The sequence below is a fragment of the Lepus europaeus genome, chromosome 3 (assembly GCF_033115175.1).
Source record: "Lepus europaeus isolate LE1 chromosome 3, mLepTim1.pri, whole genome shotgun sequence".
NCBI classification, from domain to species: Eukaryota; Metazoa; Chordata; class Mammalia; order Lagomorpha; family Leporidae; genus Lepus; species Lepus europaeus.
Window position 1 is genome coordinate 100,303,564 of NC_084829.1, and position 17,706 is coordinate 100,321,269.

Below are 17,706 nucleotides of genomic sequence, written 5' to 3' on the forward strand. Positions count from 1 at the left end.
ATGGGAGGGAAAGCCATTGTAATCCATAAGCTGTACACTGGAAATTTATATTCATTAAATAAAAGTTAAAAAAAAATCAATAAAATGTAAAAAAAGCTATTTCTTTAAAAAGTTGAACAAAATTGACGTCAAGATCTAAGATGCTTTAATATGGTGTAGCCACGCTGATTTCAGCTGCTCTAGGATACCAAAAAGACACAAAGAAATAAACAAAAACAAAGGAAGAATCACATTTCCAGTGGTTGAACTGAGGATTCCAAGGGACAAGAAGAGAACAGAGACAGGGCTGTAGCTGCCCAAACAGTGCAGATAGGAAGCAGTGGCCACATGCTCTACCCTTCACGATTTTAGCTGCGGGAGAATTCCACATTCACCCGGAGTTTTATTCCAGTCTTGGGAGCTGACTGAAGTCTGAGTAACTGCAGGGCTCGGTGCAGGGAAACCACATTGCTACCCTCCCCTTCCCCAGCCCTGCAGTGCCAGATGGTAGCAAAAATTCATACAGAAAGCCTCTGTTTTTCCCAAATCAGGATCATAGAATCAGGGCAACTTGTGGGGCAAAACACAGATTACTGAATCCTGCAACTCCGGGAGGTTTGGGGCTAAAGGACCTAACAGACATTTACAGTATATTTTATCCAGTAACCACAGTACACATTCTTCTCATTAGCATATATAACATTTTTGAGGATATATCACATATTAGTCCACTAGTCAAGTCTCAGCAAATTTTAAAAGATTGAAACCATACCATGTATTTTCTCAGACCATGTAATGCTGAAAGTCCTGGCCAGAGCAATTAAGCAAAAGAAATAGATAAAGGATGTTCAAATTAGGCAGGGGAGCACCAAATCATCACTGCACATGACTCGGTCTTATGTATAGAGAATTTAAGGTGCGGGCCTTTGGCGCTATGGTTAAGAAAATACCAATAATGTTTTTGACAGAGTTAGACAAAATAGTACTAAAGTTATATGGATGCAGAAAAGAACACGACCACTCAAAACAATTAGAGTCAAAAGGAGAAAGCCTGATGCTATACCACCTGACTTTAAAATATATTAAAATAGCATAGCACAGTGTTATTAAGAGCATCATATTGGCCAAAACACAGATACACAGACCAATATAACAGAATAGAGCAAGCCCATGCATATACAGCCAATTCAACTTTGATAAAGGTGCTAAAAACCTACATCAGAAAAGGGAAAGTCATTTCAGTAAATAATTCTGGTGAAACTGCATATCAACATGCAGAAGAATAAAACTAAATGTCTATATTTCATTATGCACCAAAACCAACTGCTGGAAGAAACCATTTTTGGTGGAAATGCTTCAGGACATTGTAACAGTGAGGATTTTTTTTTTTCAGTTAATCTCCCAAAGCATAGGAAACCGACAAAAAATAGACAAATTGGATTTCATCAAGCTAAGCAACTTCTTCACAATAAAGGAATCAACATAGCTACTGGAGGAAAATATTTGCAAGTAAGACCTGAAAAGTGTTGATAACCAGAATATATAAAGAACTCAAACAACTCAACAGTTGAGTTGTTTGAGTTGTTAAACCCAATTTAAAAATGTGCAATAGTCTAAACAGGCATTTCTCAGAGGTAGACAAACAGATGGCCAGCAATTTCATGAAAAGATGTTCAACATCACTAATCATCAGGGAAATGTAAGTCATCATCACAGTGAGATATCACCTCAATCTAAATAGGTTGGCTATCGTAAAAATGACCAAAAAGACATGTGCTGGCAAGGAGGTGGAGAAAAGGAAACACTTAGCTACTGTTAGTTGGGATGTAAAGTTGTACTTCCATTGTGGAAAGTTGTATGAAAGATTTTCAAAGAACTGAAAATGAAACTACCATGCAATATAGTCATATAATTACCAGGTATATATCCAAGAAAATTGAATTAATGTTGAAGAGAAATCTGCATTCTCATGTTTATTGTAGTAGTATTGTGTACTATTCACAATAACCAAGACATGGAACAACCTTAATGTCCATAGAATTATGAATAAATAAGAAAACATGTTATGTATACAGGATGGAATACTACTTAGGCACAAAAAAGAAGAAAATTTGTTATTCACAACATGGATGGAACTTGAGGTCCTTGTGTTATTTGAAATAGCAAAGGACAGAAAAACGCGTATCTCATGATATCACTATTGGAGTCTAATGTTAGTATCATAGGTTTGAGATGGAAAAACAGAGAGGAGGATGCAGAAATGTTGATAAAGGAGCACTGAGTTCTACAAGAGTTAGAAATTATAGGGTTTTATTACACTGTATGGTGACTGTACAAAATGTTCTTGTAATTAATGTTTCATTATTAATAAAATGTAGAAGAAAGGATTTTGGGTGTTTTAACCATAAACAAATATTGGATGTTTAAGGATGCAGATATATTTATCCCTGATTGAATATTACACAACATGTGCATGAATTGAACATTGCATGGTAGCCTATAAGTATGTACAAATTGCACCTGCTACTTTTTTTAAATTATTTTTATTTTTTTTATTTGAAAAGCAATTACACACAGAGACAAAGAGAGTGAGTAGAATTTTAAGAATTATCAGAGCAGACATTTAACATAGAGTTTAATATGTTCATGTCCCACACTGAAGTGCAGGCAGTGTTGCTGGCTCAAGTAAGTGTATTCCTCTCATTCACTTGGGAGACCTGATTGTGTGTGTGTGTGTGTGTTCTGGCTCCAATTCCAGCCATTAGGGGCATTTAGGGAATCCATCTGCAGATGTGAGTACTCTCTCTTGTACTCTTTATCTTTCTTCTCCTCTAAGACTCTCTCTTTGCCAAAGATTTTTTTTTTTTTCATTTGGCAGATGGAGTTAGACAGTGAGAGAGAGAGACAGAGAGAAAGGTCTTCCTTCTGTTGGTTCACCCTCCAAATGGCTGCTGTGGCTGGTGCTGCGCCGATCTGAAGCCAGGAGCCAGGTGTTTCCTCCTGGTCTCCCATGCGGGTGCAGGCGCCCAAACACTTGGGCCATCTTCCACTGCCCTCACGGGACACAGCAGAGAGCTGGACTGGAAGAGGAGCAGCCGGCACTAGAACCCGGTGCCCATATAGGATGCTGGCACCTCAGGTGGAGGATTAACCGCGGCTCCAGACCCCAAAGATTCTTTAAAATTAAAAAAAAATAAAAACATAATTTCTATTCTTTATAAAGTGCTTATTATGTACAGCTCTTTGTCTTGTTTCTTCTTAACTCTCCACTTTCTCTGCTGGCATTCCTTTTATTGTTTAGTCTCTAAACCATGTGCTCCCTAAAGCTCTTCCATTATGCGAATTCATCTCTACATGCTCAAGAATTCCCTGTTTGTGTTCTTTTTTCTTTTTTTATCATATAAAATGTTTAGCCAGTTGCCTTTGAACATTACTAATAATTGCCACAATTTGGGCTAATATTTACTTGTCAGAATTTTTCTTTGCCTTCTTTATTTGTTTTTTCATAAAGAAGGCTACTTGAGGACTTGTGTTCCTTTGCACATTGTGTACACTCAAGATATGTTGACTAATGCAATTTTTATTAGAATCCTTATTATAGTTATTGTCACATTATTGCATTCCAGGAGAAATGCAAATAGTTTAGCAATTATGACAGGTTTTCAAAATTAACCTTTGATAATGTTTTTCCTTATGATGACACCACTTAACTTTTTAATATTGTAGAAATTACTGGAAAACTGAAACATCAAGTTATAAAATGCTGTTATGCAATGCTTACTTTTATAGTCTTTAATCTTGAAACTAAAATGACTGTTTTTCTCATGTTATTACATTTCACCATTTTAATTATTGAATAGTTTCAGAGATGAAAATTACTAGGAAAATGAAAAGTCTTTTATTCACAAGCAATATTTAATGATTATTTTGCTCTAACAGGTGCTTTGGGAATGAAACAGTTGTTCAGTGCTTATAGCCTACTTGTCTTCTGAATTACTAGAGACAGCTACTAGATGTGCACTTATGCTGCAGAGAAACTAATATTCATAATAAGGGCAATAAATAAGGCAATCTATGCTCCTATTATAGAGTGTGTGCAACTGAATAAAAAAATTAACCAAGCTAACAAGCCTATTTTTGGCAGGAAAATAAGACACACATGTAAAATAATATTATCTTGGCTTCTGTTTGTGAAGTTTAAACATCCATTTAACATTTTTATTATTTATCCATTAATGACACTTTAAAAATATTTCATATATGAGGAAACTCAAAGGAAAATAGAGGAAGGGGGCAATGCAGTTTCCTGTGACAAAAAGCAAAGAAAGGTTACAAGTCAAAAAGTAGTTAGCAAGAAAGAAAATATGTGTGAGGAAGGAAGAGGGGGAGAACTTTAGCATAAATAAATAAATAAATAGATAAATAAAGGTATGAGAAAGGAAGCAAGGAAGGGAGGAAGGAAGGAAAGAAGGAAGGAAGGAAGGAAGGGAGGAAGGAAGGAAGGAAGGAAGGGAGGGAGGGAGGGAGGGAGGGAGGGAGGGAGGAAGGAAGGAAGGAAGAGGAAATGAAGAGGAAGATAATTCCTATATACTGCATTGTGACTAGATTTGAAATGCAACATCACAAATGAATAATATTGTTTATTGTATATTTGCTGTTATTATAATTATTATTCTGTTTCATAAAGTTGTACAGCAGAATTGACCCCAATGAGCTTCATATAATATTAACTTTTTGAGAAAGGTTTCTAAAGTATATGTGATTACACTACTCAGTAGAAAGTTGAGAATAATTATATGTCAAGGATAATATCCATTAAATTTATGATTTTTATCCTGCATACCCAATTTTAAAAAGCAAAATGAAATAAAACCCTTTTAAATTCAGGTCCCTCATATACACATAAAGTTACATGTTCTTATTTAATATTAAGCAATTAAAAATTAAATCTCTTGATAAAAATAAATAATTACATATTAAAATGTTTTGACTTATTTCCTCCATTACTATAGTTACCACAAAAATAAAATCTGAAAATTGATTGACAGAAAAGCGTATGTCCTTGAATTATCTTTTTATCAAAGAAAGCCAAAAGCTCTTTCTTCAACCTTCTCAGAAAATTCTTTTTTAAAAAATATTTATTTGAAAAGCAGAGATACAGAGAGGCAGAGAGATAGGAAGTGTGTTCCATTCATTGGTTCACTCCCCAGATGTCTTTGATGGCTGGAGCTGCACCAATCTGAAGCCAGGAGCCAGGAGCTTCTTCTAGTTCCCACACAGCAGCCTAAGCATTTGGGCCATCTTTCCCAGGCCATAGCAGAGAGCTGAATCAGAAGTGGAGCAGCAGGACTGGAACTGGCAAGCAAATGGGATGCCAGCACTATAGGGGGTGGCTTTACCTGCTACGCCATAGTGCCAGCCCCTAGGCCTCTTAACAAAGCCTTTTAAATAAAATAAATGAATCTTACAAAAGAGAGACAAAGAATTTACACCAATGATTATGGATTGATTGGGGCAAAATATACCAAATATTTCATCTTCAAAATTTCATTATTGGAGAACATACACATACCCAAACATACACAAATACCAAAATACACGAAATATTTCATTTTTAATGTCTTATTATTGGAGAACACAACACACACACGCGCGTGCACACACACACACTTTACTTAAAACTAGGTAGATGATTTTTGACTAGTCTACATTTGATAATGTCTCAAGAGATAATAGCTATTATTTTCTTCTGTAGTAATCATCTTCTCTGCCTTCAAACACTTTTTAGTCGGTCTCTCCTTACTCATTGATGACATACTTGGAAGGATCCACAGATTTCTGATCAGTTGATCATTTTCACCTTAAAAATCTCATCCTTGGCATGGGCATTTTGAATAGTGGTTAGGGAGCTATGTGGGATGATCACATCCTATACTGAGATGTCTGGACTCATAAGATCCACTCTCAGTTCAGATAACTACTATTGTGTACCCTGGTAGGCAGCAGTTGATAGCTCAAGCTTTCCAGTCCCTCACATCCATGCGGGATAAGTTCCGGGTTCCTTTCTTCATCCTGGTGTAGCCCTAGATTTTGCAGATGTTGGGGATGTCAGCCAGTGAAGACAGATCTCTCTGTGTATCTCTGTTTCTCTGCCTTTCAAATAAATAAGTAAAAAGTTAAAAGAAGCCACATCTTTGAGTACTACAACTCTGAATCCATTCAATTAAAAAACAGAAACTTCCATCTGAGTAAAAAATTTTCCCCCAACACTTTCTCACATCCTGCACTTGTCAGCCAAGCCCTCATCTCTAAGTATGGTTTTACCAGTCTGATTTTGGCTGGTGTTGGTACTCTGGTTTATTCCCCACCCTCTTTATCTGATTGAAAAATAAACAGTTTTAGGGGACTTGTACTGTTCAGTTCATTGTTGGGTGACCTCTGTGTTACAGATGCCCACCTGATGGTTCATTCTACAGATGCCTGCTCTCTATACTTCCATCCATTCACACAAATGAGATCAGTAAGCCATGTCTTCCCTGATACGGGTGATAAAATTTCCTGAAGGCCCTCTAGTCCTGCACCTGTAATACAGTTCTGTTACTCCTTAACTTTATGTGTGAATTTATCTTTTCAAGTTTATATTCTGTGCTAATATTCATGGACCTGAAGAAAATGTCAATATCCTTATCCTACATGCTCAGTAAAGCATGTACTACAGAATCTATCTATCTATTTATCTATCTGCCAATCTACTACTTATAAATATATATGATCTATATATGTATGTTCTACATGTATATTATTGAAGCATATATTTCTGAAACATATTTTCACATACACACATTTATATAAATTGCTTTTTATATATAAAGGTATTTAATTGGAAATGGAATTAAATTCTTGAGTAAAATTTTTTAAAAAAGCATGCAAAATCTTTTCATAATACAGATTTCCAGTAACATTTTTGAAGTATCCTTAAGCTATGTAATGGCACCATATAATTATAATTTTACACACAATATAAATGAATATTTACATAATTTTATTTCATTTATTGTTGTTTATTTTATATTATTTATTTAATTTATTATAATCTATTATAAATTACTATTTATAGCATAAAACATAATATTTATAAAACATTATGCTTGAATATTACATATTATAAATTATTGTGAATTATTTATTTAGCAATAATTATTCATAACAGTTCATAATATAATTAAATATATAAATATATAAAATATATAAAATCCCAGCCTCCCTTAATAGCCACAGTCCATATCAGCACTCTACGGACAACACATCATATTTCTCCAGTGAAACAACAACATTTTCAGAGTTTTTTTGGTTTTGGAAATGAATATACAAGCATACAGATTGACATACAATATTCAGCATCATTAATTCAAAGGTATATTTTGAGGTCAATGTTAAAAATAAAATGATGATATGACTTGGGATCAATTGAACTCGATTAAATAATGTGCTTGGCCAGCGCTATGGCTCACTTGGCATATCCTCTGCCTGTGGCGTGAGCACCCCGGGTTCTAGTTCCGGTTGGGGCACCGGGTTATAGCCTGGTTGCTCCTCTTCCAGTCCAGCTCTCTTCTGTGGCCCAGGAGTGCAGTGGAGGATGGCCCAAGTGCTTGGGCCCTGCACCCACATAGGAGACCAGGAGGAAGCACCTGGCTCCTGGCTTCAGGTTTGCACAGCGTGATGGCTGTAGCAGCCATTTTGGGGTTAGCCAACGGAAGGAAGACCTTTCTCTCTCTCTCTCTCTCTCTCTCTCTCTCTCTCTCACTGTCTAACTCTGACTGCCAAAAAATAAAATAAAAATGAAAAAAGAGACTGATCAAATTTAAAAGGTCCTTCAAGGTTTTTGAAAAAAATGAAATCAAAAGATATTTGTTCTAATGCAAAAATAATATACACATATACATGAGGCCTTCTAAAGGTCATCAAAAATATGTATTATGAAGTAACTATGTATGTGTTTCATGAAAAGAATTTCTATCACAATAAACTTAGCTTTTTATTCAATTTTTATGGACTTTTTGAAGTATCTTCCATGTGCTTTACTTTTTTAAGCAAGTAGATTAACTTAGATTAGCTTATATTACATTGCTCTACTTGAAGTTAGCAGCCACTCACTCATCGACACCACTTTGAACCATAGAATTACATGAAGTACAGTGATTAAAAACATGTCAATACAATATTTTAAATATGATATCTTATGCCTCCACTTGTGTTGCTTCACAGTATTAAAAATTCAAAAATTATTATTTTAAATTATGACTAAATTCAAATATATAATGGGAAAATGCATTTTTAGGTTTGACCTTTGCATGCCTTACACAATTTTTATGTGTACCTCTAAATGCTAATCATAGACATAACTCTTGACTAAATTTTAGTTTCTTTGTGATTTTCCAAATTTAGTATGCTTTTATGTTAATTTTAGGATTATTTTTCTTTTTCAAGATTTATTTATTTATTTGAAAGTCAGAGTTACACAGAGAGAGGAGAGACAGAGAGGAAAGCAAGAGGTCTTCTGTCTGATTGTTCACTCCCCAGATGGCTGCAACGGCCGGAGCTATGCTGATCCGAAGGCAGGAGCATCTTCCGTGTCTTCCATGCAGGTGCAGGGGCCCAATGTTTTGGGTCATCTTCTACTGCTTTCCCAGGCCCTAGCAGAGAGATGGATTGGAAGAGGAGCAGCCGGGACTAGAACCAGTGCCCATATGGGATGCTGGCACTTCAGGCCAGGAAGTTAACACACTGCGCCACAACGCCGGCCCCCAGGATTATTTTTGTAATTGTTTGAAGAAGATCCAACATGGGAAGTGGATACGCAGCAGACTCATAGAATGACAGATGTCCTAAATAGCACTCTGGCCTCAGAATCAGCCCTTAAGGCATTCAGATCTGGCTGAAGAGCCCATGAGAGTATTTTAGGCATGGAAAGCCAAGACACTCTGGGGAAAAAAAAAAAACAAAAACAAACAAACAAACAAAAAACACCTAACTGAAAGATCTCAGCGAGTGAGATCCCAGTAGAAACAACGGGCCATCAAAGATGGAGGTACCTTTCTCTGAAGGGAGGAGAGAACTTCCACTTTGACTATGACCTTGCTAAATAAGATCAAAGTCGGCAAACTCAAAAGGCTTCCATAGCCTTGGCAATTCATGACAAGAGCCTAGGGAGATTACTGACACCATAAACAAGAGTGTCAAATTGTTAAGTCAACAGCAGGAGTCACTGTGTACTTACTCCTCATGTAGGATCTCTGTCTTTAATGTGTTGTCCAATGTGAAGTAATGCTATAATTAGTACTGAAACAGTATTTTTACACTTTGTGTTTCTGTGTGGGTGCAAACTGATGAAATCTTTACTTAGTATATACTGAATCGATCTTCTGTATATAAAGATAATTGAAAATGAAAAAAAAAAACCTTGGTTTTAAAAGAATGTCATTGACATTTTTATAAGGATTGCATTCTGTCTCTGATGTGCTTTAGGTGACACAGGCATTTTAATAATATTAATTCTTAGAATCCAGTAGTAAGCAATATCTTTCCTTGTTTTTGTGTGTTCTTGATGATTTCTTTCAATTTTCATTGTAGAAATCTTTCACTTCTTTAGTTAATTTGTTTGTCTATTATAAATGGGATTTTTTATCTTATTTTCTTTTTTTGTTAGTTCATTATTGATATATAAAAAAGCTACTGATGGGCTGGCATTGTGGCATAGTGGCTACTGATGGGCTGGCATTGTGGCATAGTGGGTAAAGCTGCAGCTTGGGACATCGGCATCTTCATATGGGTGCCAATTTGAGTCCCAGCTGTTGTACTTCCTATCTAGCTCTCTGCTAATGTGCTAGGGAAAACAATGGAACATGGGCAAAGTGTTTGGGCCCTTGCCATCCACATGGGAGACCTGGAAGAAACTCCTAGCTTAGCATTGGCCCAGGTCTGGCTGTTGAGGCCATTTGGAAAATGAACCAGCACATGGAAGATCTCTCTCTCTCTAGCTCTTGTTCACTTTCCATAACTCTGACTTTCAAATAAATAAAATAAATGTTTAAAATAATCTACTGTTTTTGTGTTTATTTTATAAACTGCAACTTCACTCAATTGGCTTATGAGTTGCAACACATTTTTAATGGAGTGTTTATATTTTTCCATGTACAAAATCATGTCATCTTCAAACATGGTATTTTGAATTCCTGCTTTCCAATTTTGATACCCTTTATTTCTTTCTCCTCCTAAATACTCTTGCTGATTCTTCCAATATTATATTTAATAAGAGTGGTAAAAGTGGATATCCTTGTGTTGTTCTATATCTGTGGGGAAATGCTTTCTCATTTTCCCATTCAGTGTGATATTGGCTGCTAGTTTGTCATATATAGCCCTTGAAGATATTTTCCTTCCATACTTAATTTGTGGAGGGATTTTATTATGAATGAGTATTGGATCTTCTAAAATGCTTTCTCTGCATCTATTACGATGATCATATGGCTTTTGTTCTTCATTCTCTTTAAGCTATTTATGATGTTTAACTGATTTGAAAAGTTTGAACCATCCCTGCATCACTGGTACTAATCCTACTTGTTCATGATGTATTCTTTTTTTGATGTAGTGTTGGATTAGGTTTGCTGGCATTCTGTTGAAAAATTCTGTATCTATGTTCATCAGATGAATGGATAAAGAAAATGTCATCGATATCATAGATAGATAGATAGATAGATACTACAAATACACAAACAATGGAACAGTATTGCCTTTTAAAAAAGAATGAAATTCTATCATTGGCAGCAAAATGTTTGGAATTTGAGGATGTCATTTTGAGTGAAATAAGCCAGACACAGAAAAACAAATACTCCATTTTCTCCCTTAAATCTGTGAGTTAATTTTAAAATACAAAACAAAACGAAACAAACAAAAGAAATGACTGTGTGTGTCAATTTTACTACAAATACAATGTGTTTTATCAAACTTTATTTTAAACTATTATCAAAAAAATAAATGACAGTTATATACCACCATAGTTTTAATGATTTTGAAACTATTTTATAATTAACTTTATATGAGTGAATTTGAACAGCTTTTCATTTTATTAATGTACATACATACATTAATATAATATATAATATATATATATATACCTTGCCTATTTCCTATTGAACTATGATCTTTCTACAGTGTGCTTATTAATCATTTTATTTAGTATTGTCTTAAGCCTTTGACTATAATATGTTAAAAACATGTTATCAGAAATAATAAATAAAATATTGTTTAAAAAGTTCAACATGAAATATCAATTATTTTACAAGTCTCCTAAAAGTCTAAAACATTTACTTCCAAATGATTTTTACTTTTAAGAATATTTCTGGTGAGTGACATGATCATTTCTATGCAACTGAAATTGCCTAAATACTATATTCTACCATGATCCTCCAAACATATTATTTTATCTAATGCTTTGTTGAACTGTGAACTAACTCTTGTCCCCTTTTTTATTGAAATGATTACTTGTTTTATATTAGTAATCTAGAGAAATGTTAACAGAAGACACAGATACATAGTGATCTTTAGGAAAAGCACAAAATTCTTGAAGTTGTAGTCAAAGCCTGTCTGCTTCTTAACTAGAATTATTAGCTAGGTTAATTTTATGCAAACCAATTTAAATCCTTATTAACTTCCATAGATACGAATGACAGATTAGGCAAGAGATTCCAAGATGTTGGAAGAGGGAACTGGATAGCTAGGGGTAGATGGAAAAAGAAGAAGAAAAAGAAAAAGAAAAAAGAGAGAGGAGAGGAGAGGAGAGGAGAGGAGAGGAGAGGAGAGGAGAGGAGAGGAGAAGGAATTACATTCTCAGGGGAGAGTTTGAAAATTGAAGCGTAAATGCTACAAAAGGAAGAGGAATGCCATGGATCATTGTAGAAGAGGTAGACCCACAGCACAAGCACAGGTACAACAAGCAAACACAGTAGCCGAGAATCAAAGAAAGTGACAGCTTTGATAGGTGAGGTGAGATCAGGCTGCAGCAGTCCAAGCCACTGGTGATATAGCTAGAGTGAGAGTTTGATGTATGTCTAGCCCGGTGCCCTAAGGGGGATATGGTACCCACTAACCCAGCAGAAAAAAAGGCATTTTTTTTCTCTCCCTATCCCCCCCACCCCCAGTAACAGCTCCTCACACCAGCTGAGAGAGGGTAGATACCATTTGGGACATAAGTAGTTAGCAGCTGTTGCAGCTCTTGTGTGGACACATAGCACATGGCTGGCAGACTCCATCTTCTCAGCAGTAGAAGGGGCAGAAGCTTGGGTGCACCCCCATGGCAACCAGTGGGGAAAAGGTAACATTATCAAAAGAGTAGACACTTTGGCCAGCAGCTCTGTGGTACACAGATGTTCATAGTGGTGATCCAGGAATTCTACCAGAGGACAAATCTGGCTACCCACATAGACTGAGCACCCACGTAGACTGATATGAGGTGCCCCCAGCCTCTCTACATAAAACAGATATCTGTCTCTGGGAACATCTTGCAGGGCAGAGCAGACCCTGTGTACCCCATGACCGTGGTAGCATTGTGTGCTGATACTGTGGAAACTCTGAGACTGCACAAGAGTGTAAATGGCCTAAACTCTCGAATATAAGATACAGGCTGGCTGAATGGATTAAAAATCAAGAACCATCTACTTGCTGCCTACAAGACATACACATTACCAACAAAGATACACACAGGCTAAAAAGTAAAAAGTAAAAAGATATTCCATGCCAAAGAAAAGCAGAAATGAGCAGCTGTAGCCATGCTAATATCACACAAAATAGGAATTAACACCAAAAAACTGTTAAGAGGACAAAGGACAAAGAAGGACGCTATGTAATGTTTAGGGGATCAATTCAACAAAAAGATGTGACTATAATTAAGGTATATGCACCAAATCTCAGGGCATCTGGCTATATAAAATAAATGTTAATGCATCTAAAGGGAGACATAGACTGCAATACAATAGTAATGGGGGATTTCATCACACCTCTTTCATCAATGGAGAGAATAACAAGTCCAAAAATCAAAAAAGAAACAGCAGATCTGATCTACACTATGGACCAAATGGACTTATTTGATATCTACAGAACTTTTCATCCCACAGTTGCAGAATACACATTCTTTTCATCAGTGAATGCAATTTTCTCTAGGATAAAGCATATGCTAGGTGATAAAGCAAATCTTAGCAAATTCAAAAAAATCAAAATTATACCAAGTATCTTTTCTGACCACAATGGAATGAAGTAAAAAAAATGATGCTAAAATTCAATGGAAACACAAGAGACCCCGAATAGCTAAATCAATCTAATACAACAAAATCATAGCCAGGGTCATCACAATATCAGATTTCAAAAACATACTACAGGACAGGTATAATCAAAACAGTCTGGTACTGGCAAAAATAAATCTATATGTAGACCAATGAAAAAGAATAGTAACTCCAGAAACCAATCCACACATTTACAACCAACTTAACTTTTATAAAGGAACTAAATTCAATCCCTTCAGCAAGGACAGTCTCTTTAATAAATGATGCTGGGCAAATTGTCTCTCTGCATGCAAAAGTATGAAACAAGATACCTGCTTTACACCTTATCCAAAAATCCACTCAGAAAGGGTAAAGGATTTAAATCTATGACCAGATATGCCATTGTAATCCATAAACTGTACTTTGGAAATTTATATTTATTAAATAAAAGTTAAAAAAAGAAGAAATTCAAATGGCTGACATCCTCTTGGCAAAGAGCTCAGGATGAGGTTTCAGCTCACCCCAGTTAGAATGACTCTCATCAGAAATCCACAAACAATAAACACTGGTAAGGATGTGGGCAAAAAACATCCTAATCCACTGTTGGTAGGAATGTAAATTGGTGCAGGATTGTGGAAAACAGTATGGTTGTGTTTTCATTTTCTTTTGTTTAAAAATTTTTATTTTCCTTTAATTTATTCAGTGATCCATTAGTCATTCAATAGCACGTTATTTAATTGCCGTGTTTCAGTACATGTTCTATTTTTCTTGTTGTTGATTTCTAATTTATGCTTTCATGGTCTCAGAAGATACCTGATGTTGATTTTAATCTTTATTACATTTATTTAGACTTGATTTGTGGCCTAATATATACTGTCTATAGATTTATATGTGCTGATGTGAATCATATTTATTCTGTAACTGCTGGATGAAGTATTCTGTCGATATCTATTTGGTCCATTTGCTCAATAATATTGTTCAACTCCAGTGTATGTGTTGATTTTCTATCCATTGATGATAGTGGGGTGTTAAAGTCACCCACTGTTACTGTAGTTTATTCTCTTTATGTCTCATATTCATTGTATATATCTGTGTGGTCTTGTGTTCGGTACATCTTTATTAATGATTGCTGTATCTTGCTGAATTGATCCTTTTAACAATGAATAATGCCCTTCCTTAACTCTTTTTACTTTTTTATTTAAAATTTATCTTTTCTGATAGGAACATAGCTACTCTCTCTTGTTTTTGATTTCCATTTGCCTGGTATGTTTTCTTCCAGCTCTTCACTTTTAGTCTATGTGTATTTTTACCTATGACAGTTTCTTGTAGGCAGCACAAGAAGTCTTGTGTTTTATCCATTCAGCCAACGTATATTTTTTGACTGGGAATTTAATCTGCTTATGTTCAAGGTTAATACTGAAAAATGTAAAATACTTCATTAATTTGCCCATCAAAGTATGTTAGAAAGTAAAAGCTTCCAAAATTGTAATGCAACCTTACTTCCTTCTAAATTAATGCTAGTCAGCAACATCATTATTTTTAACGTGAGTTTTAAAAATGTCACTAAAACAATATGAAGATCTGTTGTTGCTTTACTTGGAGTACTGACAATAAATTAATTTGGTCCTGGGCACCTCTCCTATCTATCCAGGACACTTAATTAACCTCATTAATAAGGTGGAAGTCTGTAAAATAATACCTTTTGAAAACTAATTATTTAAACATAATTAATATGGTCAAGCATTTGGTGCAGCAATTGAGTCCTCCTTCTGCTGGCACAATCATCTCTTCTAAAGTCTCACTAGTAATATTCCTGCTTTCAGAATCACTTACATGGTTGCTGATAAGCTTCAGTATCTAAATATGTGTCTCCGAAGGCTTCCTCAAATTATGGCATGTGACTTTTTTAAGGCTAGAGATCCACTAGAGAGAGCATATTAAAATTAATTATCACAGTCATTATACCCAAATTTCAAGTGGCATTCTGTAATTTCTTCCATATACTATTCATTCTAAGCAAATCAATGCATCCAGTCCACATGAAAGGGGATAGGATTATGTAAAGGCATGAATACCAGGAAATACATATAACAGTGGCCACTCCTAGGGCCTGTCTACCAAGAAGAGTTCCTAATGGCAAGTAGGAAAGCAGCCACTGCACGAACAAGGATAAGAACAAATCATTCAGTGTCACCATGCATTTTGTTAACATTATTTTAAATAAACTGTGTTAATAGATGGGAGTCATTTTATCTTATTAGCACTCTTCATCTCTCTGGAAATTCCTCCAACACAGCCTCTTTATAATCAGGTTGCCACACCTTATTAAAAAAGGCTCTTGGGAGGAGTCACTTCAAGCCAACTCATGCTGCACATCTATCCATGGTGTCTGGCATATTTGCCTTTCAAAGCCTGAAGATTCATAATGCTTCCTCAAATCCATGATTTCATTCATCCCTGGTAGTGGCATGAGGTGGCCCTGAAAGTATTTATATCTTAAGGATATATGAAACAGCGACCAGGGTTGTTGTGTAGCAGGTTAAGTCAAAACGTGTGAATCCAGCATCAGATATGAGTGCTAGTTTGAGTCCTGGCTACTCCACTTCCTATTCAGCTCCATACAATGGCTTGAGAAAAGCAGCAGAAGATGGCCCAAGTGTTTTAGATCCTACCACCACAAGGGAAACCTGGAAGAATTTCCTGGCTCTTGGCATCGGTCTGGCCCAGCCCTAGTCATTATAGTCATATGGTCATATTTAGGAAACCTCAAGCCATAAAAATCCCCATGTGATATTCTGATTTAGTATTAGAAAATCTTGATTAGAAATTTTGGTATATGTATACTTTTCTTTTTTAATTTAATATATAGCTAAGCATATCAGCATATATATATATATATATATATATATAATTACTGAATAATACATCTTAACGGTCTTCAAAAAATAAATTTACAAAGATACAGTAGAGGATTCTTTCATGAAAGCAATCACTAAATACATACTCAGAGAATATAACAGAAATAATGTAGAGTTTTGTGGCATAACTATTCCTAAGGCAATAAAGAGCTTCAATGGTGAAACATTAAATAGATTATATAATATAGCTTAAGATAATGTTTTAAAAGCTATGAGATTGAATATAATATAGAAATATAAGCTACTTCTAACTCTCATACTTTTCGCAAATTAGTATTTTCTAGCACTGAATAAAAGAATCAATACTTGGGTCATATGTGCTTTGGGAAAACTCACCTTAATGTTATATTCTTGTCCTTCTGCCTCTCATTTTGTTGTAGTTTACTTTGTGCTTGTCCAATGCCTGTAACAACCAACTTTGCCCTTCGGCAGAACCAGAAGCTCTCCACAAGTGTCTGAGGGAATTGGTTGAAACATAATGGTTCATTTTCTTCTACAGTCATCTTCTTTAAATGTGCAAATGGACAAACACTGGCTATGTGATTCCCTTTACTGAATGTCTTGTGTAATTTAAGAGGATCTGCAATATGCAGTTGTGTATGTTACATAGCTTTCTTAAGCCCCTAGAATTTCCTAGAATTGTGTGTTACCCATCATTATCAATGCATCCATCCTTCCAGTTCCACTAAGCGCTACTTGTATGCTATTTTTGAAAGATATATTTCTGTTTATTTGAAAGTCAAATTAACTGTATTGATAGACACATAACAAGTGGAGGTGTAGATGTAGAGAGAGAGATTTTTCTATCTGTTCTTTTGTTTCCTGAATTGGCCGCAAACCAGCCCTGACCAAAAAGGAGCCTAGAAATCCATCTAGGTCTCTCACATGGGTGGCAAAGGCCCAGACACTTGGGTCATCATCGACCTCTTTATAGAACTAGAGGAGAGCTGGAACAGATGCAGAGCTACCAAGCTTGGAACAAGTACTCTGATATAGGATGTGGACATCAAAAATGGAAGCTCAGCCTGCTCCACCAATGCTGACTCCTTACCCTCTCTGTTTGGTTAAACATTGTAGCAAACTAAATAAAATATATACCTGATCCAACTTTATCACATGTATAAGTTTTATCACATGTATAAATTTTATCACATGTATAAGTTACTGTATTTATATCCATAATCATTTACAGTAGTCACATCTTCCTGTTGAATTGACTCCATGACATAGTGACAGACTCTTTCAGCACTTTTTGTCTTATAGTCTATTTCATCTGATGTAAGTGCAGCTACTCCTGTTCACTTTTGAATTCCATTTGTGTTGATATATTTTTCTATCTTTTCACTTTCAGTCTGCAGTGTCTCTTTGTTTCTTGTGAGCAGCATATAGTTGGGTCTTATTTTTTAATTCATTCAGCCAGACTGTACCTTTTAATCTGGAAATTTATCCATTTACATTCAAAGTTATTTATTACTGAATAACAATGGCTTGATCTTACG